This window comes from Mustela lutreola, chromosome 1 (genome assembly GCF_030435805.1).
Source record: "Mustela lutreola isolate mMusLut2 chromosome 1, mMusLut2.pri, whole genome shotgun sequence".
NCBI classification, from domain to species: Eukaryota; Metazoa; Chordata; class Mammalia; order Carnivora; family Mustelidae; genus Mustela; species Mustela lutreola.
Genome location: NC_081290.1, coordinates 15,858,469 through 15,867,383, shown reverse-complemented (window position 1 = coordinate 15,867,383; position 8,915 = coordinate 15,858,469). Strand labels below are relative to the sequence as shown.

At 35.3% G+C, this 8,915-nt stretch overlaps 1 pseudogene; it reads right to left on the bottom strand.

Annotated features, from left to right (window-relative positions):
- Nucleotides 1–7,295: 7,295 nt before the first annotated feature.
- On the bottom strand, nt 7,296–8,575 carry LOC131819144 (heterogeneous nuclear ribonucleoprotein A1-like; annotated as a pseudogene).
- Between the last annotated feature and the right edge of the window lie 340 nt (nt 8,576–8,915).

The window sequence follows — 8,915 nt, the reverse complement described above, 5'->3', positions numbered from 1 at the left end:
GCATCAGGATGAAAAAATAGAGTGTAAATGGTGATTTGTCATGAAATTAATTGTTGTTAAGTCTCATCAAGGAGGAAAGGGAAGGCATAGGAATAGATGCTTCATGACAGAAGAAATGTGATGTCACTGTGTTCAAGGTCTTAATAAAGTCAAAGAAAAAGTACAAGTATAGTGTTGGTACATATGAGCTGCAGGGCTAGGAGATTGATATCTGAAAGTGAGTTGTTTTTTTTTTTTTAATGATTGTATAGTATTGACAATCATATGACCATCAAGAATATAAACATTGGGGGGTGGTGCATGGGTGGTGCATGGGTGGCTCAGTCAGCTAAGCATTGGACTCTTGATCTCAGCTCAAGTCTTGATCTCAGGGCCGTGAGTTCAAGCTCCATGTTGGGCTCCATGCTGGGTGTGAAGCCTACTTAAAAAACAAAAAAAAACAAATGAAAACCAAACAAAAAAATAAACGTACAAAATATAATCACAGAAGAGGCCGAGTATGACTGAGTTAAAAAATAGAATTAGAACCAAGTGCCTGATTTGTCCAGTGTAAATACTAAAGCCCCAGAAGTGGTGAAGCATATGAATGCGGAAAGAAGGCAGAGAAAAATTGCTAATTATATAGAAGTAAGGCAATGACCACATGACCATGCTATCCCTGTAGATGGCAGCAACTCTAACACATCGTCGATAATAAAGTGTGACGGCATGAAGGTGGATGAGGAAACATTTGGGGAAAAGCAATGGGGAGCGATACGTATTTGATCTCTGGGCTCTGTGAAGCTTTAGAGGGAATATAAATTCCTTCATTATAGTGTTAATAAATATTTGTTACTATTCTTGTCATTACTATTTCAGTTGTTCCTTGTTCTCTGTACTACCTGATGTTATTAAAGAGAAACCACAGTGATACTGTTTTCTTTCATGCTGAATTTGTGTCCACAAACCTTAGTAGGCATCCGCATTAGTTTCCTAGAGCTGCATAACAAGTTACTACCAAGAGGATGTCTTAAAACAAAAGAAATATGATTCCCTCATAATTCTGGAGGGCAGGAGTCTGAAATCAAATTGTCCTCAAGGCTGATTCCTTCGGGAAGCTCTAGGAGAATAATTTTCCCCTGCTTGCCTCCTAGCTTCTGGTGCTTGCTTAAAGTCCTTGGAGTTTCTTGACCTGTAGATAGATCCCTGCAATCGCTGTCTCCAACTTTGCATTGTCTTCTCTGTATTTCTGTGTGTCCTTTTCTGTCTCATATAAGGAGACTTCCATTGCATTTAGAACCAACGCGAAGCCAGAGCAATCTTATCTCAGTCTTTATACTAATTCATATAGTGATCCAAAGACACTATTTCTAAATAAAGTCACATTCTGAGGTTCTGAGAAGATATGAATTTTTGGAAAACACTATTCTCCGCAAGCAGTCTGTGCGCTCACTGAGACAAGGATGCTTGGCATCTTCATAACTCATCAGTCACGGTGTGCTATGGCGTAGCAGGTGGTGAGCTCAGCGGGGCAATTGCAGTGCTGCCAGAATAGCTGAAAGTTTTTTTTTTTTTCACTCTAGAATGTACTTTATTACCTGCTGTCTATAAATATTTCTGATTAATTTTAGTAAATATTTTTTTAAACATGTAGCATTAGATACTTTCAGAAAATGCCTTTCTTCTAAATGAACTGAAATGTTCAGTGGAGAATGAGACTACCCTGATATGAGAAAACATATTGAATCTATTACAAAGAGATGGGTGTTCTAAGTAACTATACTAAGTATGACTCAGTTCAAAGTAATTCTAAGAAGAAAAAGAAAAAAATAAATAAATAAAAGAGAGGCAAGGCAAGCCATGGATGGTTATGAGGGTGTTACAGAAAATGGTGAAAAACACTGAAATTTTATATTCTTATAACAGGAAGGGTACCCACTTTGATGAGTCTGAGAAGAAAAAATTCATTACAAGATAGTCATCACCAAAAGTTTAAAATACAGCTGAATATGCCTGGAAAAAATACCAAAATTAGGAAAATTGTTTCTAGACCGGTAGGAGAAGAAAGATCAGTAAGCAACAGAAAAAAAGAAAAAGAAAAAAAAGTAACAGCTGGATAGATAAATACCAATAAATTTTCATTCTTTACTTGAAAAAGGATATTTCAAAATGTGTATAGATTATGAATTTAATTTTTAATGAATATTGAGATAACAGATTTTGTGTTAGGTAAGTTGTACAAATTTAAGATTTTTCCCAAATGGAAAATATGGCTACCACTATTTACTAAGAGACAACTAATAAAGGTAAGACATAACTACAGTGACCCTATCTTCAGGAAAATGTGGGAAGTTGTTTGAGTAAAGATTTTTGTGGAATATCAACAAATGATGATCAGGATTGTTGATATAAACTGGATCAAACACCCAGGAAATTTCTATTATTGTGAGGGAAGTGGAATTTGTCATTTGTCTAATTCAGTAGTGAGTCAATGTTTTCTGTGTACCAGGCTCAACAAGTTGTAATAAAACTTTTAACTGAGTGTCTCCTGTGACTACTTGAAGCTCCTATTGTTACTTTAGGATATCTATCTGACTGTTTAAAGTCTCTTCTCTAGTTTGTATTGAAATAAAAAATGTTATAGGGAATATGAAAAGCATAAGCATCTCAAATAATTACCTTTAGCAAAATTAATTACTGTTATTAAAATAAAGTCTGCTAATACAGTTTTTAGAGCACACAAAGATACATCAGGCTATGCCTGGGTGATTCAATGGGTTAAGCACCTGCTTCAGCTCAGGTCATGATCTCAGGGGTCCTGGGATCGAGTACATCTAGAGCTCCGTACTCAGTGGGGACTCTGCTTCTCACTCCCCTTCTGCCCCTCCCCACTGCTTCTGTTCTCTCTCTAATAAATAAATAAATAAAATTTAAAAAAGAAAGAAATAGATATGTTAAGATATCTTAGGTTGAAATGTGGCTGAGTAAAACCATTAAAGACCAGGCGTTTAGTGGGAGATTTCATAGTACTGACATATTCTAATATATAGATAAAATGTTACAGAGTTAGCAGAAAAGCAAGAAACACTGAGAAGCCAAAAATTATAGAATGCTTTTTTTATATAGAAAAATAGCAAGTGTGCAATATTCATTCATGCAAATGAATATAATAACATTATAGAAATTAATTTAGCCAATAAGAATGTTTAAAGTAATCCACAAACTAATATTACTTCAACAGTCAACAACAGTCAAACATATTATGTTGGTTCATTATAAGTTTTAAAAAATGCTATACAGTCAATCTATAGGTGCATTGAGAAATGTCTGAAAGTTGTTTTATAAAATTTATATCAAGATACTGACAGAAATGACTACAATTCACTTTTATTTATCAGAATATTCATATATAATTATGAGGAATTTGCCACTGTTGAAACATCAAGTCCCCAGTGATATTTTATATTTCAAAGATGTTCTGCTAGATAGTTAAGACAATATTTTAAGACAATGGATGAAATAAGTTGGTTTTGAATACTATTGAATTTTTTACTGAAGAATCCATCCATTTTTTTTTTAAATGAACATGATATATCAAATTGAGGGTATACCTTGTTTCTTTTCTTCCTGCCTGTGAAAAAAAATAAATAAATAAACCCTCTATTTGTTTTTGTTGTTGTTGTTTTTACAGTAAATACTTTGGAACAACTAATAATAAAATTCTTTAAATTTGGATGAAATAAAATATATTTTTGCTTGTATATATATATATAGAATATATATATACACATATAGAGAATATATATATACATATATATATATATTCAAATTGGAAAATATCAGGCAATGTATTTGTTTGTAAAAAAAAAATTAAAAAGCTTCATCATCCTAATTAGTGATTGGAATATACCTTAAAATACCCAAAAGTATCACATGCCATATGAGTCTGTGTATTTATAAAAAAATTTCAAACTTTTTCAATTATGATATTAAAAGTTATATAAAAATCTTATGTTTTTCCTGTCAAATATATGAAATAATGTTTATAACAGAATGGAATATGCTTTTGATACAAAATATATCCAGGCCAGTTAGTAATGACTATTAATTTCCTAATAAGTAGAAATAAAATGAATTATTCAAGAATTTAATAACTACTTAAGGTATTCAACACTGAATTATATATGGAGTGGAATTCAGGAGTATACACAAAATATGATGCTCATCTTAAGTTTACAAACTAATTATCAATTTAGGACTGGAAATATGAAGAGTGAAATATATAAAACAATATCAAGTTGCATACTACTGGCTATCCGTGCACTAAGAGATTGGAGAAATAGAATAACAAGGAAAGAAATGGTCAATGGTTTATCTCCACAAAAGTGGAATAAGTCAGGAGTGCATTCTAAGTAAGCTGCATTTTATGTTACTTGTTCTACTGAAATTTGGCTAGAAAAAGACCAATCAATAAAAGTTTGTAAATATCAATGGAACAAAATAGAAAACCCAGAAATAGACCCTCACCACTACTAATCATCAACAAAGCAAGAAAGAATACCCAATGAAAGAAAGATAGTCTCTTCAACAAATGATGCAGAGAACATTAGACAATCATATGCAAAAGAATTAAACTGGACCTCTCTCTTACACCATACAGAAAAATAAACTCAAAATGGTTGAAAGACCTAAATGTGAGACAGGAATCCATCAAAATCCTAGAGGAGAACACAGGCAGCAACTTCTGTGACCTGGGTTGCAACAACTTTTTGCTGGGCACTTCTCCAGGGACAAGAGAAACAAAAACAAAATGAACTATTGGGACTTCATCAAGATAAAAAGCTTTTGAACAGCAAAGGAAACAGTCAACAAACTTAAAGTCAACCTATGGAATGGCAAAAGGTATTTACAAATGACTTATCAGATAAAGGGCTAGTACCCAAAATCTATAAAAACTTTTCAAACTCAAATAACAAACAAACAAACAAAAAAAACCAGTCAAGAAATGGACAGGAGACATGAACAAACATTTCTCCAGAGAAGACATACAAATGGCCAACAGGCACATTAAAAAAAAAATGCTCATCACTTGACATTGGGGAAATACAAATCAAAACCACAATAATATATTACCTCACTCTAGTCAGAATGGCTAAAATCAACAACTCAGGAAACAATAGATGTTGGAAAGGTTGCAGAGTAAGGGGAACCTTTTTACACTGTTGGTGGAAATGCAAACTGGTACAGCCACTCTGGAAAAGAGGTTCCCCAAAAAGTTAAAAATAGTTTCCCATGACTCAGCAATTATACTACTAGGTATTTACCCAAAGGATACAAAAATACAGTTTTAAAGGGGTACATCCACCCCAGCGTTTATAGCAGTAATGTCCACAATAGCCAAAACTTGGAAACTACCCAGATGTCTATCCACAGATAGAGTAATCAGTAAAGGAGAGATAGTATATATATACAATGGTATATTACTTAACCATCAATAAGAATGAAATCTTGTCATCTGCAACGACATGGATGGAACTAGAGGGCATTATGCTGAGTGAAATAAGTCTGGCAGGGAGACAAATACCATATGATTTCACTCACGTGGAATTTAAGAAACTAAATTGATGAACATAGTGAAAAGGAAGGAAAAATAAAATAAGATGAAAATTGAAAGGGAGGCAAATAATAAGAGATGCTGGACTCTAGGAAACAAACTAAGGGTTGCTGGAGGGGAACTGGGTAGGAGAAGGGGATAATTGAGAGACAGGCATAATTGGGAGGAAGACTACTTGATATAATAAACAGTAAGCATTATATACAACTAATAAATCACTACATTCTACCTTTGAAACTAATAATAATAAGAAAAAATCTTACATATGGGAACAACCCAAAAGTCCAGCAACAAACAAATGAACAAAGAAAGATAATGTGTACATACATGGGATATTATTTAGCCTTGAAAAAGATGGATGTGTTATCATTTGTGTCAACATAAAAAAACATAGGGAATATTACACTAAGTGAAATAAGCCAGTCACAGAAGGACAAATACCACATGATTCCACTTACATGACATATCAAATACTAAAACTTATAGACAAAGACAATAAAATGGTCTCTGTTAGGAGTTGGAAGATTGAGAGAATGAGGGGAAATGATGAATTATTGCTCAATGGATATAAAAGTCCAGTTATGCAAAACAAGTATGTTCTAGTTATCTGCTGTATATCATAGTACATATATTTAACAACATATTATGCACACTAAAATATGTTGAGGTCAGTTCTCATTTTAAGTGTTCTTACCACAAAAACAAGCAAACAAACAAAACAAAAAACAAACAAAAAAACACAAAGAAATTTTGGAGGTGGTTGATATGTTTAGTACCTTGATTATGGAAATGTATGCATGTGTTGAAACTCACTAGTATGTATGCATTAAATACATGTATTTTGGTTGTTTTTTTTTTTTAAAACTAAAATGAATACAATAATTATTGAATGAGCCAAATAAAATTCAAGTCAGTTGAAAATAAGACTATGCTAGGAGCACCTGGGTGACTCAGTCAGTTAACATCTGCCTTTAGCTCTGATCATGATCCTGGTCCTGGGATCAAGCCCCACATCAAGCTTCCCACTCAGGGAGGAGCCTGATTCCCCCTCTCCTCATTGCTCATGCTCTCTCTTAAATAAGCAAATTAAAATCTTTAAGAAAAGAAAAAAAGACTATGCTATCACTTACCAGAGTTGATGAAAGTAAATCCAGTTCTGAAAAATCAAAACTACAGAGTAAAGAGGGCTACCATAAGTGGTTAGCAATTGAGTAGCATCTAGGTTCATATTTCCTGAGGATCTTAATCCTTCCTGGTAGCTACCTATTTCACACAACTGAATAGCCCAGGAAAGAAGAAAGGGAAACGGCCTTAATGCTTCTAATCAAACAAGGAAAGTCATGCCACAATAGAGGCATTCCAGAGCACTTATGTTAAGAAAGTGATAAACACTGGCCAGGATAAATAGGGAGTCAGAGAAGGCACTGCTCTTAACTACCACAAACAGTAGTTGCCCCCCACCCAAATGTTAACACTCACTGAAAACCAACTACTGTATATGCCATATCAAGTCCAATGGCTTTTTCTCAGAGAGAAAGTTCCCTTTACCTCTTACTTAGTCATGGACCTTCCTATGGCTCCCAACTTTCTCACAAATCTGTCCACTGTTGTACTTTATAGGACTCCACTAGCATTTATTTTATTTATTTTACTTTTATTTATTTATTTATTTTTTTAAAGACACATTTATTCAGCATCATGGTCAGACTATTACATTTAGCAATCAACAGCATGGGTGCAAAAAAAAAAAAAAAAATCTACATTAAAACCCTTTGTTGGAATGCTTTGCACTTTCCACAGAACAGAAACTAAAATAACCTGTTATACAATTAGTCACAAATACAGTCCTGGAGTTTTTTTGCCCATACACATGAGCATTGTCTAAAACATGTCTTCTTCTTTGTAGCAGCTAGGCCCTGCCACCACTGTGCTTGGCTGAGTTCACAAATGGTTGTAACCTGTAGCTTCCCTGTCACTTCTCTGGCTCTCCTCTCCTGCTAAGCTTTGTTTCCTGGCAGTAATTAAAACCTTCTGCCACTGCCTTAGCTGCTGCTGCTGCTGGAACCACCATAGCCACCTTGGTTTCGTGGTTTGGCGAAGTATTGGCCTCCACCACCATAAGGGCCAGAGCTTCTGTCTCCAAAATTGCCTCCTTTCATGGGTCCAAAATTTGAGGATTGATTGTTGTAATTGACAAAATCATTATAGCTTCCGCCACCTCCAAAGTTGCTTCCATCATTACCAAATCCATTATAGCCACCCCCACTGCCACCATATCCACCACCACCTCAACTGCCACCAAAGCCACCTCGACCACTGAAGTTTCCTCCATGACCAAAGTTGTCATTCCCACCAAAACCACCTCCATGACCACTACCAAAGTTTCCAGAACCACTTCGACCTCTTTGGCTGGATGAAGCACTAGCCATCTCTTGCTTAGAGAGAGCTTTCCTTACTTCACAGTTGTGGCCATTCACAGTATGGCATTTTTGAATGACAATCTTGTCTACAGAATCATGGTCATCAAATGTTACAAAAGCAAACCCCTCTTTTTGCCACTGCCTCGGTCAGTCATGATCTCAATCACTTCGATTTCTCATACTGTTTGAAATAATCTCTTAGATGATGTTCTTCAGTGTCTTCTTTAATGCCACCAACAAAAATCTTTTTCACAGTTAAGTGGGCACCAGGTCTTTGAGAATATTCTCTTGAGACAGCCCTCTTTGGTTCCACAACTCTTCCATCTACCTTGTGTGGCCTTGCATTCAAGGCTGCACCCACCTCCTCCACAGTGGCATATGTGACAAACCCAAAGCCTCTGGAGTGCTTGGTGTTCGGATCTCTCATTATCACACAGTCCATAAGTGTTCCCCATTGCTCAAAATGTCTCCTCAGACTGTCATCGGTTGTTTCAAAGCTCAGACTTCTGATGAAGAGCTTTCACAGCTGGTCAGGCTCTTTGGGAGACTCTGACTTAGACATGACGGCAGTGGGAGGGGAGACTTTAACAATGCTTACTCGGCGGCATCCACGGGCAGAAAGTACTTTTATTTTTAAGTAATCTCCATACCTAACATGTGGCTCAAACTCACAACCCCAAGATCAAGCATTTCATGCCCACTGACCGAGCCAGCCAGTTGCCCTGGAATTCACTAACATTTAATACAGTGTATGAGGATGTAGAAAGAAGAAACCTTATTGTCACTATGACATCTATTCATGAAATTCTATGTATAAATCATTTCTCTTTGGTGTCATACTAGGGGGGAATATAACAATTGATTCCAATTAAATATTTGACTTAATGTTTGAAAATCTGAAA